This window comes from Haliotis asinina, chromosome 16 (genome assembly GCF_037392515.1).
Source record: "Haliotis asinina isolate JCU_RB_2024 chromosome 16, JCU_Hal_asi_v2, whole genome shotgun sequence".
In the NCBI taxonomy this organism is placed as follows: Eukaryota; Metazoa; Mollusca; class Gastropoda; order Lepetellida; family Haliotidae; genus Haliotis; species Haliotis asinina.
This window is the reverse complement of record NC_090295.1, coordinates 37,290,002-37,312,248: the sequence shown is the minus strand read 5'-3', so window position 1 is coordinate 37,312,248 and position 22,247 is coordinate 37,290,002.

Sequence of the window (22,247 nt, the reverse complement as noted above, 5' to 3'; positions counted from 1 at the left end):
TATTACTTTGGTCCGGTTGAGTCCCATAGAGGATTTGAACCCACACCCTCAGGGTCAGGTACCTAATCACCGGATGTGAACAGCGTTTCATGATATAGCGCTCAGCTATTTTGAAATTCTTGGTTATTGTCGTTATAACAACACTATTATATTTCTGTCTGAACAAAGTAGAGTTCAGATTTATTTCAGTCACGAGTTCCGTTATTACAAGAAAGAACATATTGTCCCGTCGGCCATTATGAATCTGTTCTCCATTATATATGATTTTCCACTGGAAGTCGTCTTCAGTTCACACATAACGAGGGATTATGTCAGAATTCCATCAGAATTATGAGCCATTATGATGGGTTTTGTAGCTTTGCAAGGTACATCAACAAAACAGTTAGATAAATAATTGCAAACTAGTAACTAGATACAATTTATTTCTGACGCGGAAACCTATCAATGAAGATCGAAAACCCAAGACTGTTTCAGAGATGATGATACTATGCGAGGAATGTAATAGAGATTGGCCTCTTCTGAAGGAAACTCTCAACTGTCATCAAATATCCAGACAGAAACGCCATGACGAGAATATTGATATGAACAATGCTTACGTGAAGATACGCCAGATCAATAAAAGCAAGGATATTTAACTGCAACCCACACATTCTGTATCATCAAAATGCAACATTGAGCAAGAAGACAATTCACGTGTCTCTTTCTAAGGATTCTTTGTGAATACAAATGGAAAGCACATTGCAACTAATATAGTAATGAAAAAGCATACTTAAAAAGGTCGACAAAGTGCCTTGTAAAAGCTGCGCACTCCAACAAAACCTAGAACACACTGATGATGATGATGATGATGATGATGATGAAGTATCATTCATCATTCCTAGTTTTTCAACATTTTCATAAACGCATTGATGGGTTATCAATGAACAGAAACACAAAGGTACCTTGTTGGAATGATTAAGAACTTTTTTCAAGACTATTCACTGGCTTTGATCATATTAATTTCAACCTGGTATCAAAGTATCAAAGTTGTCAAAGAGCCTCGTTTACAACATGAAATAGCCAAACATACCCTATGGATTAGAGTAACGTAATTAAATCACAAGCATATGGTTGGAAAGTAAAGTAACCCTTTATGAGAAAATCTGGTTCTCAAAGGAAGTCTCTCTATGTCGACTTGTAAACTGAAAGAACATTTTTGTATACTTTAAGCAAAATAGTTATATTTTCCTAGGATTTTACAATACCTCCTATAAGTGAACCTATTTGACACTTGGGATTACATTCCCACATTGCGGTGAAGATTCAAGTACAACTGTTGGATTGAGAGCCATTCAGGATTCGGATCCGACTCTCAAAGTCAGACATCTAACCCCCTCAGCGGTCGTGTGGCTTCTACAAAATTGCACACTAGATTACCAACTTTCTGTATACCTCTGACAGGTGCAAATTTGCACGGCTTCCCCAAATCCCACTAAATACGCCCTCAAACTATAAACATTTCCATAGTCATAGAATATGCCCAAAGCAGAGCAGATTGTGTGATTGCGACCATACCACGACGGAGTGTTTCATTGAGGCTGAGACATCTTGAGCCAGGGCCAACACTGTCATCCGTTGTATAAAGAACGTGCATGTCGTATCGAAATCGTCATGAAATAATCGTTGGTGGGAAATAATGAGATTATTTTATTCTCTCATTCCCAAGTCTACTGCTGCATGATGCGGGAGTATCCATTACGTTACTTTGTCATGCGAAATTGGATGACGAAGATGACTGTGACAAGCAGCATGAAGTGTGGGCACAGTCCATGACTGACATTAACTGACACTGCAGTAAATGAAACATGATGTTTATAAACCAAATGCATATTCGAATACTGTGTATGGACTCAGACTAGAACTGCTGGATGTTTCAGTTGCTGCCAAGCCGGTACAGTAATGAAGGAAAATGATCCCTGTGTTGTTATACCCGGTGTGCTTCCCTCCATAGGTTCCATCCCAGCAGGGAAACTTTAATTGCAGTTGTGAAGAAAACGTCCTTGTGGACAACAGGAGAAACTCATTAATAGTGCTGAAAAAACCATTCTGTACCGGATACACTACATTGGGCTCGTGTGATCAAGACATCTTGTCTTCGTTTTTAAGAAGTTTATGATTTATCAGATTCACATTGATTAGTATGACCAGTGTATTCTGGGCTTCATGTCACTCTGCATATTGACTGTCGTTTCTAACTTTTAAACAAGATGGATGTGGTGTTTTTTCATATCGAAGAAATCCTAATAATATTGGTTTACGCGGGTGCTGTGTGCTTAATGATTGAGATTGGATTGTTTTGACTATAAACTGGTTATAGCTCGTTATGTCATGTATTTTTCTAGAGAGTTTTGATGGTAAATCTGGAAATTATTACCCTAGTCAGGCAAATATATTTTATTTGAACCAATATTACCAAATGAGGGAAAACATAGTGGTAGTTTTTCTCAGAATTGTACCATTAAAAAGTACGCTGTATTGGATTTATAAGATTTATCAAATGCAAGTGACAAAGCCAAGGTAGAAACAGATGATGAAAAGAAATTTAGCGAAAATGTGACAATTCATTGTCATCCTTTGAAAACGTTTCATGTTTATGGATATATATTACTTTATCTCATATGCATTGGCTAGTGCCGTGCTTCCAAAATTGAATATCCCCTACTTTTTTCAATGGTATTTGAAAGTTACATGAATAACCAAATGGACGCTTATGTGAAAGAGACATGTCAAGACAGTTCAACATATATCGAAAGGCCGTTTGTGTATTAGTTTTACATTTTACAGACTAACGTTCACGGTTCAATAACTCAAATGAGTATTTTGTTCAAGCCCATTTCTTGTGTTTTCCACCGTGACATTGCTGGAATATTGCTAAAATCGATGTAAACCCTCACTGATTCGCTTAAGGCCTTACAGAACATTTTCATAGTTAGCTTTGAACTTCTTATTATTTACCACTAAGGGACACATGGCGGGACGTGCGTTCTTGCCGTTGCCATATCTGTCAAACGTCGGACGTTTAGACAGGGCTCAACAGTATGACAGGACGTTGACGGTGTCTAACTAAATGTGTTACCTAACACGTATTGCAATCTCCAGTTACAGAGTCGATCCCAGTAGAAAGCTATGAAACCCAACCATTGGCCTCCGACCACCGTTAATTGGGTGTAACGTTTGGAAAAGAAGCGCTGACGTTGATGACACCAATCTTTAAGAACCCAGAGATAAACAGACAGGCTCCAGGCAATGTGCGTGTGTAGAAATTCATTCCCGAAGTACACCTGCTGTCGTAAGGTCATCTGACCATGCTTGTTCATGTATTTGCAGAAGTTACCAGAATGGGTTATTCTTCTTTTGACACTTTATATGTTAAAATGGTTTCATGAGGTATACATGACAGCAATGTGTTGCTTATAGTGATACCATGAGTTTATTAAATACAGTTTTCTGGTTTTCAGTCGGAGGTTTCAAATCCTAATTGTCACTTGTCATTGAAATAATCGATTTCACGGACGGTAGTACTTGGTTATTCTCAGTCGTCGGCAAGGCAACTGCAATATAGATTACTGTGATTAGGGGTTACAGTTAGCACTATGTGGTTACAATGACATTAAAACAGCGAGTCAGGGACAGAAAAAAGCTCAAAAGAGTGTGTTGTTGACCTGGTACAAGGACATGACGTCAGCACTTTTGATCGCAGACATATGCCATTGTATCCTTCTGTACGTTATAACGTAAAACATGTTGTATCAATAGACATCAACACTTTTTTTCAGATGTTGACAACAAATTCGTTTAATTGTCACCTTATCACAGGTATAAACGGTCGAAATGGTGAACATCTGGTATCATTACTCTGTAGCCGTGATTCGTGAACACGTGTCAGGGTACGGACCGAATCCAACAATTAACTCTGGATTCCACTCATGAAGATCCGAGATTGCATTGATGTTCACCAACTCATGCTCATCACATCACTGAAACCTCAATAGAGTAAACCTCCCTATACAGCAGACAATCATTCTTAGTTTGGATGTCTTTTTAGTTTGCATTTTACAAAGGGTAGCTGCCAAATATGCATGTATCAGCTCACATCCTTTAAACACTCTGAATATCACTGTACAATCATGCCAGTACAAGAGTGAAAAAAAAGCAATTAATCCTGTAGATACCGTCTTTTTCGCTTATACGATTTGGTCTCATCAGTTCGTCGTCTTCATGGATGGTTGACACAACTGGAATGCCTGTAATCCAGTTTATGGCGCTGTTATACTGTTTATGTAGCTCCCACTCCCTCCCATATGTTTTTGTAGGCGGGAATTTATGATCAGGTTGTCATAACGTCCCTGCTGAGCGCGCCAGCACAACCTGTAATACCATTGTTTGAGGAAAGCAACATGAAGTGTTTAACTATTCCATGAGACAATTGAACTAAGGTGCTGGGATTTGATAGGATAAAACCCATTCTGTCCTGAGAGGGAGTATTTATTCCTCTTAGATTAAGGAGAAGAAATTGGCATTTGACAGCTGTGATGTTCATGGTATTGCGATACGAAAGAGGAACGTCTTTCGCATTTGAGAAGCGTGATCTCCACGGTATTGCAATACGAAAGAGGAACCTCTTTGTTACTGCAAATCTTTTTTCAGTATTAAGACAAACATTAAGACCCATGCGTTCAAGGTCAAGCAATACCTTGTTTACCGCCCACACCTACACCAAATATATCACATCAAGATTACATGTATTCTGTATTCAGATTCCATCATGACCAGTTTTTGGTGTAAAAAAGGACTGTTTTTATACATGACGATAGAGAATGGAGGTTTTAGTTATCGACTTTAAACTCAAAGCTGTTAGGTGACCGGAGAAAATACAAACAAACCTTCAGCAGTTATCATCCTTGCAAATCCAAAAAGAAAATTTCCTCGATGAGCACGAACAAAAGGGACAAATTCTGTAAACACAAGAATTCCCTAATCATAAGAGTTTGTTTTCTACTCTTGTAAACCTGTTTGAAAACTTTACTGATGCCTCTTGTAACCCTCATCGAAATATATTTGAGTGAGAGTCGCATGTATGTTCATGAAAAAATCATGCTTGCATATGGAAGAAAACAATGGCTGAAGCTGCTGAAATTAATATTTCGTCGAACTGAACAGTGTGGGAGAGGATCTGTTGCATATTGACTATTCTCTGTTTTTGGATGTGATAACGTGGTGCCCGGCATGCACCTTTAACTATTGAAGCATTGCCTGCTGCTTCGGGACAACGCATATGTCGGAATATGCAAGATGTGTCATATTTTGGACTCGAACTTCATAGGCGGATCCAAGACAGGATGCAGGGGTAACTCTCACGAAAACGGGTGAAAATGAAATGCGCACTCCCTTCCCCATCTCAGAGAGCTGTATCTGTAACAGTTTCTTAAGCACCCATCAACTAACTAGTGAAGGTCTCGTCATTAAACCATCATTAACTTAGGGGAATCCCCTAATTATTATCCATGAGGCATTGCGGGTAAACACTAATCTATCGTCTGCATGAAGGCTGCCATCAGAAATCGTCGTAAAAATTTTGAAAGTTGTGAAGTACAACTTCTAACAGACCTAAGTGAAGACCAGATCGATGTGTTCAACAGTAAACTGACTAACTCCATTCCAGAAACAGATAAGGGACAAAATACCCGTCGAGATCAATTATAGCTTAAGGGTAAGGAACAACGTCCAAACAGATCAAGGCAAAATGGGACAATGTGTTTCCAAATGCAAATAAAGAGTTTTCCCATAGGTAGGTGATGGAACGTTATGTTGTCTGCCATGTTGATACGGCTAATGATGAGTTAATCATACCCCCAAACCTTCATTAGCTTAATGATGGATTAATGAAGGGATTCCTTTGTTAAGGGTTTCATGCAAATGAAGATAAGCAATGATTAACTACTCACAGTATAATTAACGATTAAAGCTTTATCAAATTTGGAGACAATCTAGTCCTGATCTTTATACTGCGGAGTGGCGAACTCACTTATCATTTCCATTATTCAGTATGGTGAATAGTAAAAGTGCTTGTTCTTCGTTAGCAGTGTGGGCGCAGCGACAACTGGTGCTTACAAAGTGTAAAGACTGCAATTGTGGCACGAAATACCTCGAGATGCAGAAACGCTACTGGACATTTGAAATTACTGAAATTAACGTTCACTCATTTTTGGAGACATTGGTTAACACAATAAATTAAGTCGTTTCCGTGACCACCAGTACCGTAAGGCAACAAAGATGGCTTCGTTAGCTTCTTCTTTTGTGTCGAAACTGCAGTCTACACCATACTAGTGTTTAGGCACAACCAAACGAGTACGACTTCAGGACTCTCGTTCGAAGTACGCTCAAACCTTGTTTGATCAGGTTTCTGATATGTCATCATGGAGTGACATTTTCTAATGTCTTCCTATTGCTGGAATACCATGATGACGGCTATTATCAAACCTGATTTTGTTGACGTCATATCCCTCAAGCTCGGACCAAATGTGTCGAAGTCAAATGTGAAAGCGCCGTCCGAAATAAGTATAAGTGCGACTTGGTTGATCCTATGACACTTGTATATTTGACCAAAGGGGGACACACATTACCAGTACTTCAGTTGGCTTAAACGAGTCTCCGCAACATTGCGTGCGTAGAGCTGCAACCAAACAGTGATCTTACATTATAATGCACGTACATCAAGACTGAATAAAGACTTAGTTGTCTTTGTTTAAAGCTTCTCATTTGACAAGCTTGTCACCCAACTCCGGTTTCCAACATCGGTTCAAATGTGTGAATGACTTATCCCATGGCATTGCATTGTCCATTCATATATGCTTAACGGGACTCTCAAGATACCAGCTTTAATTGTGAAAATACGGCAGGACCTTGACTTGGAAGCACAAATAGTTCAGTTATCCACCAAGGCGGGATTACCGACGGATTATGTTTCTTGAGGCAGTGTGACTGATTGCCGTGTCATAATTATATAGCACGTGGCATGACACCGCAGCAACGTCTCCAATTCTAGGAATTATGTTCACAATCGCACATCGTTAACAGTGACTGTTGATTATGAGATTTCCAATCTCCCCACTGCCCTCAAATCGCCATTCATTTAAAACCCATTAACTGCCCCCCGGGGATAGCATACGATACAATATCATCGGCATTCATCCTTTGTGCTTGGTGACACGTTCTCAGATCTCTGTGAACTCGCATGACCGCTGTAATGATTTGTAGGCTACGCAACCTTGGTCTCAGTACTTTTCGTTACACTCCACTACTGAGTCGAACAAAACCTTGTGGGAGGTTGCGTCAGGTAACATTTGAGATTGACCAATCAGAACACAACTTACCAAATCGCGAAAGTGGACATTCGCCCATACCTTTTGAACTTTGACCTCGGAAAGGTTTGCACCCGAACGATTCCGAGTGCTATTTTCCATACGATCGCTAGCGGGTAATGCACATGGAGCATGCTACAATACTGTCAACAACGAGTAGACAGTCACTGAAAATAGCGTTTAGGTGAGTATTCAAGGAAGGATGTCAGCTTGGGGAAATATTAGCTAATGGTAACCATGTCATCAGAAAGCCCTAAGCATACATACTGCAGGTCAAGTTTTATGCGGATTTTCGTTTATTGAGGGATCAATGCCGGTGACTAGCGAATTTTGCGAAAATCCCACCAAACCGTAAACAGTAGCCTTTATCTGATTGGTTAAATCCATTCGATCCTCTCGCGTTCGGCCCTCATAGGTCGCTCATAGGTTTCCTGGTGCGATGTCCTACCAGGGTTTGTTAGACCCAGAGAGCAATTCACAGATCTCAAATGAAATCAAACACACTGTAGTGGTGTCAAGAGTTCGGAATGGTTAGGTAGCTCGTCACCCCCATGAACATTCCCCATATGAAACCAGTGTGTAAAGTCAGTATCAGATGTACCCCTGTGTTATTTTGTTGAAAAAATGCTATAACTCACGCACACATTGAACAGTGGCGTGTGGTCTTCTTGATGATCGCATCATGCTTTTCGATGCAAAAGTTCAAACGTCCTTCTCATGAAAGAACAATTCACCAGAGAGTGATTTCGATCTGCACAGTTGGGTACACCAACTACTTTTCTTGTTGTTCTTTCACTTGACAAGCTAAGTTCGATGAATGTGTCCCAATGGCGTAGATGAATACAGTGTAGTAACATGAAATGTAGTAACATGCAGTGTAGTAACAACATGCACTGTTGTACGTCTTTTAAACTGAAACATTTGTACCCCATATTTAAAGTATCGCAACGCCTTCATTGATGTAAATTAAATTACATCGACGACCTTCCCACAATGTTCCGTGACGCACTCTCTACTGCTGATTCTAAGCACCTGTAATACTTAAAGTTTCATATCTAAAAGACTTCATCTCACGACGTTTCAAATAATTGGCCAAGGGTTGTGTTGTATTCGTTTGCTGAGGGAGATATTAGTAACGAGACAGGATCACTACATATTTCGTCAAACAGTTAGCCAGAAACACAAGCACCGTAGCCGGTACTCGGTCGTGGTAATTCTCAGTCAACGATGGTGCTGATCTATAATATGATCCACGTTTCAGGACTAACTGTCTGGCAGCAGAAAGCGTTCATGCAGACCGAAGTGCTAATAGTGGCGAAATGAAACTAACAAGAAATGGTAATTTGATGGTGATGTATGATAGTTGTGTTTTGAACGTTAGGCTTGCTGTATTTCGGTTACTTTTCCAAGAACAGATCACGTATTTAATGCCGTTTAGTGTTGCCTAAGTTTATGATGAAAAATATCATTTTAGCAGCGTAGTCATTACGACACGTGGTCCGTGTTCAGGCTTTTCTTGTAAAAGTTACAAAGCGAGAAGCAATCGTGGCTAAAAGATAAAGTACGTTAATGAGTTCTAACTATGGCAGTGTCTAGAACATCATTGTTCTTTAGACATAGATTCAGACTGACGCTCGCTCTCTGGTGGATAATGCTCTTCGAAATACTTCGTTCTGTTGTGAAAGTAATTTCAGCAAGTTTCGTGTTTTGAAATGGTACATCCTGCTTTGACACACACTGGTCATAAACGGGAGATCTTTGTCAAATACAACTACTGTCCCTTTCTGAAATACGTCAGAAACACAAACGTACCAGAATCAAGATGTACAGTTTTGGCGGGTTTGCCATTCGGTTTGGTGGCGTGTGGTCCTGTGCTTAAAGCTCAGGTCACAATCAGGTGACGTTAAGCATCGATGGGCGCGGGCAGTGCTCGGATTGGTGACCAGCAGCTTAACTATAGAGGGTTTCTAGGACTTCAGCCCTGCCCCAAAACGAATCACATGACACATGTGGTCTCACCCTAGGCAAGTGACTAACTATAACCTTCTAGCGCCTAACAGGCAGCTTGGGTTATCCGGGGTAATAATATGCTTGCTTGGGCTGTTAGCGCTATGAGTTTGGCGCAATATCAATGCACATATTATTATTGTTATTATTTGAATGCATGTGTAAAGATTATTTTGAACAGGCCAATTATTCATCCATTTCTTGACTAGAATATACAGTTGTTTTGTTTTGTTTTGTAGAACAAAACCCCACCAAAACAATGTGATCTTTCCTTGAGGTTGAGTGTTCCCCTGTACTCACGTCTAAATTGCAGGCTTTTTAAATGCATATAAAAAATACTTCTCGTTGTGGTTCTTTTCACAATTTTGAAACAGAAACTAGCATTTGGTTTTGTTTGGAACTAATAATGGGGCTGTCAAACATTTAATAATGTGTTCATCTCTCACCCAGATCCAGACTTGAACACCAAAAGTTTGCTCAACAGACGATGTCAACGTTTCAGTAATTACTTTATGCTTACACAAAGAAGGCTGAAGTTGCTGATGAACTGTATTTTAGGATACAGAACGCTTCTCAAAAAGGAGAATGTACTTGTCAGTGAAAAGGTCTTAGTACATTCAGCTTAATACTGTAGCACCAATCCATGTGTGTATTTTAAGCCCTGGCTTATCGTGCTACCTCCATATGAATGTTCATAATTTAGATCCTTCCGAAATATGGCTTCACGGTCTTCTATTGTTTTTATATTAACAAAATTCCGTCCAATCTTGTCCTTTTATGTTCTTGCTGCTGCCGCGTACACACAGCAACGATTCACAAATAACAAAGTGCATCTCTTTCTGAACGATTCCTTTCTAATAATTTGATGCCCACGAGGACCTTGATCACATCATCAAAATCTAATTCTGTTTATGAAAAAAACGTGTTACGTTATAAATCAAATTTGATTTATATTTTGTTATATTTTATCAGCATGATGTTTTTTTCCTGATGATATTACGACGTCATGTAAACTCCCAGTTGGTGAAAAATAATGTAGAAAATTAAATCCTTTATAGTTTTCATCGAGTTGCATGTTATTGTGGGGGTTTCATGGCAACCAGTTAGATAAATGATAAATGTAAAACATATTACATGCATTTTGAAGGTATACAGGCAATTCGCATTGACGCCATCCTTCAATCGTGGACACCAACAGAGGTTTATGCAACATGTGCTCACGAAGACTTCCAAAAGCAATGAAGATATCACGAGCCACTATCAGTCTTCTCCAGATGTTCACATAAACACAGAGAATGGCCAGATGGTTAATTTCGATTAGCTCCTGGGAAATGATGTCAGCTCGACCCACAGATTCAACATAGGAACAAGTTAAATCTCGTCCTACAAATGTGCCAGGTCCATTAAGGTTCTAGTCCCTAGAATGGTACAGTTTATAATGATTATCTACCACAAGGAGCAACTATGCATGGCGTATATTATGACATCAAACACGCAAACAAAACAATCTAAACAAACTGTAAGAGGGTCAACATGATGGAGGGACATAATAAAGAACTATTTGCAGATACTGCAGAGTAGACATGTCGGATATCATGAGGAGATAGCTGGCAAGGCACCGTCAGAGCAATATTGTTAAATAATTATCCCTATGAGGATTTATTGCTAAGGAATATGGAAAACGGTCTCCATAAAATCGAAAGTACTAACACAAATAAGGCAATCAGTGTATGGTGTTGGCATTTTGGTAATACAGACGTTTAAAAAAATATGTTTTCCAAGCAACGTATGAAACATCCAAACCAGCGGGGAAGCAGATTCTGAGATATTAGTCATACCAGCAAGTCGGAATCAACACCAGCGAGGAGAGACCTACGATTGAGAAAACACCACGATACCGGTAGTGCGATAATCAGCTGATCGTCAGCAGTCATATATACATCTTGGAACGAAATGGAAGGAGATGGCATCCCGGCTGTTGATGTTGATCTGGAAATACAACCTTTTCATTTGAACCACTTTTTGACATTTGAAAATACGGAAACGAAGTATTAAACGATAATAACAGCAGCAGAAGCAGTGCAACATCCGCTCCCGCTCCCGAATCTTTTGAATAACGCAGAATAGTGGGTGCTATTTTTCAAAATCTATAAAATTTTAGAATACATACTCAGATAAGAACGTTTGTTTTACATGGCTGAAGTTCACACCTGAATTCCTAACCAAAATAAACTATTAAAAACACCGAATATTTAGAGAAGTTTATCAGTGCACTTCCTTTTTACTTATACCACAGATATTATACAAGTTTATGGCTTTTAATTTCGACTCTGGGGGTTTACAAAATATATGCCAGACGTATACTCTAATCATGAGAGCTATATTAGAAAAGGGAACATGCATATCTGATAACAAATGCCTTTCTTAATGTATTCCACTTCCGAATTCCTGTATCACATTCCTGCAGAAGCTTTAGCGTACAGCTCTCAGTAAAATAAAGACTGGGTTGAGTCCCATCCAGGATTCGAACCCGCACTTTCGAAGCCAGGCACCTAGTCACCAGCCATAAATTTAGCCGTCGTGGAGTCCCATCCAGGATTAGACACACACTCTCTGAGTGGGGCATCGTTGAATGAGAACTGTTTCATGATGTTTTGCTCTGGTTCCTTTGCTGTTTTGTGATTCCGTGACAGCTGTCCTGATGAGTGTGTGAGTTTTACGCCACGTTTAAGAACATGCTAGCAATATCATGGGGCACACATCACAAAAAACTTTGACTTCACATGTTTACACGAAAGTTACAGGGCAACAAAAATAGTGTGGAGAGAACATGATGTGCCATCTGCCATTCTGAATCTGTTTTGCGATATGTTTGATTTTCCACTGGAAACGTGTTCTTAACACAAGATCCCTAATGCTGGAACATATGCTTAATCCATCACAGCTATAAACGGGTTTTGTTCATTTTTTTTGTGAGTTGTAATAAATGAAGTAAATACGTATACACAGGGAGAATATCAATATTCTGAGCCGGGCATATACAGGTGTTATGAAGTTTGGCAAGATAAGTCAATACAATTTGAAAAAAAATAATTGCACACAGGTTAGTAGATACATTTTCTGACGCGGAATCCTATCCATGAAGATAAAAAAAGCAATACGGATTCCAAGATGATTGTCAGGACTATACGATGAATTTCAAAGGGATTGGCCTTTTCTGAAGGAAGCTCCAAATATCCAGACAGACACGCCATGGCAAGGATGGTCTACACCAGGATTACGAGAAACAGCTAGAAGAATAGAAGAAAGGATATAAATTCAAACCACACACGTACCCCTTTCTAAGGACTCTTTGTGAATACATGTGGAAATGACACTTCCCGCATTGCAACTGATGGGTTAATGAAAACATACTGTCAAACTGACAAAGAGGCTTATAGCGCACTCCAACAAAACTGAGAACACATTGATGAAGATAGCTGCATTTTTTCTGGCATTTCAGAATTTTCTGAGACCTCTTATTAACAGATTGGTGAATTATCAATGAACAGAAGCACACAAGTACTTTGTTTAGATGTATGAATTCGTGTTGTTCAAGCATTCTTACTGGCTTTGATCATTTCTGTTTCAACCCTGTTGTTAAATCCAGTCAGTATTTTAGTTGTCGAAACATGCAACATAGAAATGGCCAAACTTTCGTTACGGATCAATGACACCGGTTGTAGACAAGGGGTTAAAGCGTTCACTCGTCACGAAGAGGATCCGTGTTCGATTCCCTACAACAGGTCACGATGTGTGAAATCCATTTCGTGTGCGCCTCATAGTACCATTGCTGGAATATTGCTAAAAGCTCTACCTTATGGATCAGGGAAAATTAATTAAAATCACTAATATGTGGTTAGAAAGTGTATTTGTGCTTTATCTGAAAACCTAGTTTTTAAAGAAAATCTCTCAAATGGGATTAAAAGATCAGTTTAGCCAAAGAATTAACCCAAAACTTTGATTAGCATATTAAACTATCATCAGAATTATTAACTAACCATTTTGCACTTTAACAAGTGTTACAGTACACCTTGACCGTAAATTGAAGTATATGTGTTGGGTTGAGTCCCATCCAGGATTCCAACACACACTTTCGCAGTCAAGCACCCAGTCTCAAGCACAGGAATATAGCAGTCTAACCCTCTCAGCAGTCGTGACTTCCCCGAATGGGAGTCGGATGGCTGGTAGTCTAGATCACGGACATTGTGTATCCCTATGCCAAGTGTAAATTTGTATGGCTCCCTAAAACAGGACCCGTCTTAAAACCCGACAAATCCTTTCCATGTTCATAGAAAATCTGTGTCCAAAGCAGAGCAGATTGTGACTACACCACAAGAGATTGTTTCTTTGAGGTTGCGACACCTTTGGCCTGTGCCAACACTAATTCGCTGTGTGAACAACGTACATGCCTTGAAAAGAAAATGTCATAAAATAATCCCAGGCAGGAGATAAGGAGATAACTTTATCCTCTCCTGCCCACGTTGTTTACTGCTGATGGAAGCCACACTCCCACACCGAAATCTGTGTGACCACAGAGTCGTATTCTAATATATATTCTAATACTACAGATTGACTCAGGCTAGATCAAGTGGATGTTTCATTTGTTGCCAACCTGGCACAGTAATGAAGGAAAATGATCCTTGTGCTGTTATATGTGGTGTTCATCTTTCAATAGGCTCCATCCCGTCTGGTGACTGTATTGCAACTGTCATCAAAAAGCCTTTGGGTATGTGAAGAGCAACTCGTTATGTACAAGACTAACATTATGTACCAGAGACATTTCCTTGGCCTAGTTTCTTTAAGGTATTTTATCTTCGATGAATGAGTATAGCATGTATCTGTTCCATATTAGTGTTAGTGATGAGAGTTGCCAGTATATTCTGGGATGTGTAAGGCGACGTGTTGCGTGTTGACTGTCCCCTCTAACTGCTAATCAGATTGCAGGCGGATTTTGTGTCTTTCATAGGAATCCTAATGTTCCATGTTAGATTTAAAAGTTTACACAGGAACTGTTTATGATAGAGATGGAATTAGAAATAGAAGAGAACGTGATGGGGTGGATATTTCCAGAAGATGTTAATCGCTAATCTGTTAAATATCTTTCCCAGGCACAAATATTTTGTTCTAACATGTATTACAGAATGCGCGAAATGCAATCTTTGGTGCTGGCATGGATTGCCCATAGGGACAGTTTTCTTAGAAGCTACTGCTGTTATACAAAAAGAAGGAAGGAATAAAATGAAGCTTTTCTGAAAGATACATATCAAGATCCAATTCGAAACGTTTTAAGAGGCCATTTGCATGTATCAGTTTCACATTTCTTCAGTTGTTTTAACCTGATGAAATAAGGCAACTAGTATCTTTAATGAGTATCTCCTTTACATGTATATGTACCACTAAAGAACAAGTGACGAGGGGGTGTAGGCTGTTGTAATATCTTCCTAGCAACGGATTTTATGGTGTCAATCAGATTGGACGAAACACTGTACATGTTAGTGATACATGTAATTCTACGCTGGACATTGACAGAATCTAACGTGACGTGTTACCAAATACGTAGTGTTCTCTCTTTGATTACGAAGAATCGATAGTGGTGGAACTGTTATGAAACAGTCAATAACTGGTCATCGACCTCCGTTGATTGGATGAAGGTTAGGAAAGGAAGCGTTGACTTTGGTGGCCTCAGTGCTTTACGTAGACGTTTGACCTTAAGATCCCTGTGATCCGGTGTCACAGACAGGCTCCGGGGTGATGGGCATGTGTGGAAATGCATTGCTGCAGCACACCCGTTACTGTCGAGCCATCTGAGTCGTTTGCACATGCATTTTCAGAACTTGCAGATGAATGGGTTTATGCAAGTCATTGATGCCTTACGAAATGTTATATTTCCTTCTCACACACATGACGATAATGTTAATGTATTCTACCATGACTTCAGGAAACACACTATTCTGGTTTTCAGTCAGTGGTGTCCTATTCCAATTGTCACCTTTAATTGAAACAGCTAATTTAATGTACGATAATTATAGTTATATATCCGCTGTACAAGGTGTTGGAGACTATGTACAAGAGTGGAACAAACGCTTAATTTTGATATATATATATATATGAACCACGAGTGTTTTTCGCGTAGATGACTTGCTCTGGTCAACATGTTTGTCATCTGTAATCCATAACTGGTAAGCCTGTCAGCCAGTTTATGACGCTGCCATTGTGTTTATTTGACTCCCATTCACTCGTACCACATTGCTGGACCAGAGTGTATGATGATGTCGCCGTGATCACCAATGCGAGCTCTCCTTCACAACCTGTAATGCCACACGCTGAGTAAACAAAAAGAAGAGTTTAATGATTCCATAGGATAATTAAACTTAGGTGGGATTTTTCCGGAAAAGCCGATGCTGTCCCGAGAAGAATTTTATACTCCACTCGGATTAAGTGAATTAGCATTTGAAAGCCGTGGTCCTCATGGCTGTTTTACTGAAAATGCTCTGTCTGAGACCCTAAGATCCGTGCGTCCAAGGTTAAAAATACATACTTGGATTACCGCTCACATGAGATCACATTGTACATCAATGTCTACATCTACTCTATAGTTCATTATCAGTAGCTCGGGGAACGAAAAAAGAAGGAAATATGTCCGATGGTAACACGTGGCAGTTTGAACCATCGACATGGCCCACAGATTGAAAGTCTTTCAAAACAAGGATATCAGAAGGTCATTACAGAAAACAAACAAATCTTGAGCAGTTGTGATCTTTGTACATCCCTCTTGTGATCTTTACATACCCGTTGAAAATGAAGTCTTTACATTTCACACCAAACAGAACATTTCCTCGATACGCATGAATGAAAGAAGGACAAAATCCAGACCGAACAAGAAATCTCCAATCAAAGGAGACTGTTTTCTACTGCTGTGAACCTTTTGAAGGCTTTACTGGTGCCTTGTCGTAACCCCGATCAAACAATTGTTGAGTGAGAGTCGGATGAATGTTTCATGAAAAGTGCATGCTCGGCTGTACGTTTAAATTGCTGAAGGAAGATATCAAAGACTTATACTGCTGGAATCGCTTAACCATTAAAGTAATAATTGGTCATATAGAACGATGCTTATTACATGTGGTCACGTGATGTCTAGGATGCAATTTCAGACTTTCGCCTGCTGCTTTGGGCCAGTACGCATAACGGAATAGACCAGTTGTGACATGTATTGGAACCGAACTTCCCAAAATCGAGATCATTATACAATGGTGGGCCAACATAGCAAAGAAACTTGTCATTTACATGGTATGGTGAACAGAGAAGTAATTGCTATTGCTTAATAGCGTGGGCATAGCGACAACTCGTGCCCGCATGTTGTAAAGAATACGTTTTTGACGCAAAATCCTTCGAAAAGCATAAACGCTACATGACATTTGAAATTAAGGAAAATATTATCACTGCAGTCATCTTTGAAGATATTGGTTGAATAAACATATACTAACTTGATGCTGTGACACTTTCCCACAGTACTGTGTACATGACAACAGGGATGACTTCAACCTTTCTGTTACGTCAAAAATTGTAGTCTTTGGTTTGTGCATTTGGTTTCTTTTTGGATACAACCAAACGCGTTCTATTACGAAATCAGTGCTATCAAAGACTTCCCTTACGCTCAAACATCACATACATCCAGCCTAGAGCAAACGTGATGAAGTCAAATATTATCGCGTCGTTCAAAGTAACTATATACGACGACTTGGTGGCGCATAAGAAAATGTTACACTTGTAACGTCAACATAATTACACTCATTATCAAAACTTTAGTAGGCTTAAAACAGTCACCGATTACGTAAAGCTGAAACCAAATCGAATAAAAACAAAATAAAATTTGGGTGTCGTTTAAGTTTTCTTTTGACAAACTTGTAGCCCTATTGTGGTTCCCTGCATGGCTCAGATGTCAGTCTGTCAGTAGCCCATGTTCTAAATATCACTTATGGTGCAGTTGCGCGTCTTTAACACTTTGTTGCTATATAACAGTGTCGATGCGAGGTTTCACATTTGATCTCTCTCATATGTGTAAAACTCTTGTTTCCATAATCGTGAAATTCTGGAATATAATAAAAGACGTTAACAGGCAAATTTGGGTAACATCTGATATTCAGAACCGCCTACTCCTTTGCATTGATACATGTTCATTGTAACCCTAGCCATCTTTAGATCTAGTCTTCCATTCGACTAGTGGAAGGAATGCCTGTGTACAATGTGTGAGTGAGAGTGTTGAGTTTTCGACATGTGTGAATGTGTGAGACCCGTATGTCCATCGTCAGAATATATCTGTATAATAACTGGGTAGTGCCAGTACCTGGAACAATTGGTTAACATCTGGTAGGAATTCAGAAACACGTACTTCTTTCCTTTGCAGTGGTACTCTGTTCGTTATGACCATGGCCATCTTTAGATCTAGTCTTCCAATAATAAGTCATCTTCTACAACTAGTCGAAGGGATGTCTGTGCACAATGAGAGAGCGTACGTTTAGCCTGTGTTCAGTGGTTCTGTCTAGTCTCTGCTGGACACGCTGGATGGAAGACAAAAAATAGTGAAAATATGGCATGACCTTGATTTGGAATCGGAAGCACAAATAGTTTAGTTACCCATCAAGGTGGGATTACCGATGGATTATGCTTCTTGAGGCAGCGTGACTGATTGTCGTGTCATAATTCTAGGAATTATGTTCATAATCGCACATCGTTTACCGTGACTGCTGCTTATGAGATTTCCGATCTCCCCCATAGCTCTCAAATCGCTATTCATTCTAAACCCACTAACTCCCTGGGGATTGTATACGAGACAGCATCATCGACATTTATCCCCTGTGGCTAGTGCGATGTTCTTCAGTATCTCAGAACCCTGCATTGACATGATCGCTGACAAGATTTGTAATTTAGGAGAAAGTATACACATGCACAAAAATTAAGCGCCACCCACTATTGTTGTGATCTGCTACTTTGGATACTCAGTGGTAACTATCATAACGATATCTATGACTGTCATTGGCATCATTGGCTTGATTTTGTTTGGCAACTGAACGGGTGATGATGCTGTAATGACGACCCATTTGCCTTGCAATGACCCCGCATGACATGCCAGCATTTTCATGCCTATCACCTGCCATCTCTCAGCGCTAGTTAACTTTCTCCTCACCATGACTGATTTTCTAACTCTGAAGTGAAAGCAGAATCTCACCACAGACCGGTGAAAACAAATGTGTGAAACTTGATTTTCAAGAATCAGATGGTAGGGAAGTGGATTTGCACGTGCAGAACGTTTTCCTTGTCATATCTTGACAATCTTAGGTTCAAAAATCTACGGAAGGCTAATTCCGTCATAAACATTTGTAGTTTGTATTTCTGATCTTCAGTGGTGAAATCAAGACACTATCAAAATAGTGGCGTTTAAATTTTGTGTAGGATGTGGCTATATAGCTAGTTTGGAGTGTTGAGACGATGCAGAAATGTGGCATAGTTCCTTTAGAATCGCCAGCTCAGTTTTTATTGAAAAATATTTGTTCATGGTGGTCTTAGTTCGCTCATCACACCTTGTTCGATTCCCAACATCCGAACAAAAAAAACAATTTCTGTTGTTCCCGTCTGTGATAGTGCCGGAATAATTCGAAATCTGAAAGTAACTCACACAGTCAGTGAACTTTACCAATAGTGTGATCGTCCTGTTGATTAAATAATCCACGTGGGTACAAAAGGTAAAACATATTTTGCTTGTGAAAGTTTTAGACAATTATGAATAAAACTCTATTCTCTTCCTAATGAGCTTCATTTCGCTGTGTACGATTGTGTTATTTTTCTATCTAGATTTGTGTAATGCTAAACTGATAAAGATATACGAGATGTGCTATTTCGAAGGTAACTCGAACACAGTCTTGGTAACTTAAATTATATGTCCATTAAGTCGCGACAATCAAGCCTCCCATGAAAATATCACACAGCGTTGAAGGCAAAATACAACACGATCTTCTGCAACCTTTGCCTCGAGAAACAGATTCAGCTTGCTGTCAGTATCGCCTATTATCGTTACAGTATATTACCCAGGGCTTACGTACAGAACACTGTCATATAGCTTCAGTGTGCGCAGATTATAATCAACAAAACAGCTGACTGTCGTATATTCATACATTTTACTGCTTAGATCGATACTCTGACCTTTTTCACTGGTAACATCGCGACAAGAACCGAAGGAAAGCTTTGGTCAGAAACGACTTCTTTCTACCAGTTCTGTCACATCCCTGAACTCGGATAAACACATTCACAAGTTTGACTTAAAGATTTACCCTGAAAACCAACTGTATTTTGACAATTCAAACAACTAATTCGAACAATTAATGGATGATTCATATTTTACCCTTGGGGTTTCAATGGACAGAATAGCCTGCCAAACTGCCCAATCCGGTCCTGGATTCGAATCCACCTGTATACCTCACCGCGTGTCACTGACAATTCAGGAACAATAACTAGAGTGTACGTTGGATCCGAACTGATGATAAAATGGTTAATGTTGCACATGAACGATACTATCATAAAGTGTACGTCTATTTCAAGTCTGTACTGGAACGCAGGTGTTACCGTAGCAACATCCCTAATTTATGCAGGCATACCCTTGACCCACTTAAGACCAAACCTTTGAGCTGTAAAGAATAGCAAACCTGTTCTGTGAGACATCTGAGTTTCCGAAGAGTATTTTACTCCATATTTCCAGTATTACCAAACTGACATACTTCGTTTCAAAAGTTCAGACTCACTTAAAACACTCACTGTATGTTACATATATGCGGTTACATCGAATATTGATTTCTCCACTAACTTGGGGGAACAACTGCAAACCTTGTGCAGATGCATTGCACGAGGATCACGCGTCAAATTGTTGAAAAGCCTGTGCAAGTATCGTGAATTGGAACAGTAGAGCTCCGATGTACAGTTTTATTTGCCAATTTACAGTGATTTTTGATCAGTTTTTGAACTCATCACAATAATTTTTTTTTTAGCCAAATAAAACTTTTCTAAATTTGTCCGGAAAGACAGACATGTTTTTCGCAGTCAGTCAGTATATTACCTCAGACTTATAAATAATGCATAAATAGGACTTATAAATAATGCATAAAAGACTCAATTTTGAACGTTTTACCGAATCGCCATTTATGTCTACATTTATCACACATTGGCATCTGACACATTTGCCGATATCAAATTAGATTCTATATATGTATGGTCATAATTTACGGAATACACAATGTCATTTAGAGTGTTTCTGAGAAGGTATAATCCCAATTCTACCATGACTTCAGTAAATACTGGATTGTGATTGGTTCAGTCATTCAGATGTATATAATCACGTCATACACCTCTGATTTTGCAACACATTATGTATTTGTTTAAAATCTGAATAATGCGGTTATGGTAGAATGGAGATAAACGTAATATGTTAGAAAAGCAGAGGTATATAACAAAATTATACTAGCTCTAATAGCTACGCTTTCGGTCAAATTTAGAGCTATTATAATTTTATGATATACCTCTGATTTTCCAACACAGTACATTTATCTCCTAAATATGACATATATGTATGTTATTATTACAGAAATAAAGTAAGTACCGCCCTTACGGAATTCAAAACGTTCACTCTTTGAATTGCATGAACATGTACGCCTGACAAACACTCACAGTATCCTGGAGTTTGCAGAGAGGAATGTGTTTTTAAGGCCTGTTTTGAAATAAAATCCTTTCCACAAAAAACGATACGTTTACAAACGTGTGTTTGTGAATCGCTTATTATCAACGAATCAACAGTAATACAGAAACGTGACAGTTAGGGAATGACAACGGAAATTATTTTTATCACGAATCTCATCTGGAAATATCCTCAAAATGTCGACCGTGACGTTCTACTATCCTGACTGAGAAACTTAATATCGCAACCTTAATTAAACGGCTTTTTAACGGGAGTCAAATTATGCGATAACGGTAAAACGTGATGATTAAATAGAGAAAAGGCTGATTTTGTAAATAATAAAAAATGTATTCTCCTTAGACAAAATGCATTTAATGAAGCTATATCATTAGCAATGGTCTGTAAGCTCACACGACCCTTCTACATGGTATATATTGTGTAATAAGACCATTCTCTGACAATATATACCACTGTTGCTTCTCATTTAGTTATTGTTTTTTAAAAGAAATTGATTTTTTGGTTGAATTTTGAGTAATATGTTCTGTAAGTAGATGTATTTTAAATATTGGTAGCTTAGATTAGTAACTTGAATTGATAGTGGCTGTACTCTCAAAGGGGGTTGAAGTATTGTAAACTTATTGTCTTCCTGAGAGGGTACGTAAATCCCAAAACATTTGATATAAATTTAAGCCTACCAGGTTTTTAATCGTAGTATTCATGGCTATTTTATTTTGGCTAACTTTTCGTACACTCGCCAGCAGCTAAAGGGATGGTGCAAATCCAACTGGGGTCCATGTAGGTAGCAAAGGTACTGTAAGTCCCCATGGTCCCTAGTGTGGTGATCTACCTTCTGTTGTTGGCGATCTACAGTCTGCTTTTACATTGTATTGTCTCAATAGTGATATTAGTTTTAACTTTCAATGCTAGTTTGTAATTGGAATTGTGCTATTCTAGCTGTTTTACTGTTCTTTGTTGACAGATTTTACCACTTGCATATATTTCATGTAAATGTTCTCGTCACGATATGGCTGAGATATTGCCGATATATATTATATAAAATATAAAATATAAAATATTAA